The sequence below is a fragment of the Nestor notabilis genome, unplaced genomic scaffold, assembly GCF_000696875.1.
Source record: "Nestor notabilis isolate BGI_N333 unplaced genomic scaffold, ASM69687v1 scaffold4883, whole genome shotgun sequence".
Taxonomy (NCBI): domain Eukaryota; kingdom Metazoa; phylum Chordata; class Aves; order Psittaciformes; family Psittacidae; genus Nestor; species Nestor notabilis.
This window is the reverse complement of record NW_009920436.1, coordinates 18427-18751: the sequence shown is the minus strand read 5'-3', so window position 1 is coordinate 18751 and position 325 is coordinate 18427.

Genomic DNA, 325 nt, shown 5'->3' with positions numbered 1-325 from the left:
TCCCTTTGTTGCGGGTCCCAGAACTAGCCGGGGGCTTTGGAAAAATCGTGTCAGTCTTCTCGCCCGGCTTCGGCACGCAGGGAGTCGGGGCTCATCAGGAGGGGCAAGACAGAAATGAGAAAAGAACGGAAAACTGGAAAAGCAGCGAGTGGTCGTGCCGCTGCGCTCTGCTGGAGGTGCTGCGGGCTCCGCACAGGAGCTTCCTGCTAACACTGCTGCGCCAAGTCTGCAGCAGCAGAGCACGCCGGGTCTGCTGGGTGGTAAATGCCTGCAGACTGGCACAGCACAGGTCAGTGGCTGGGGCGAGGCGGGGGGGGGGCGGCGG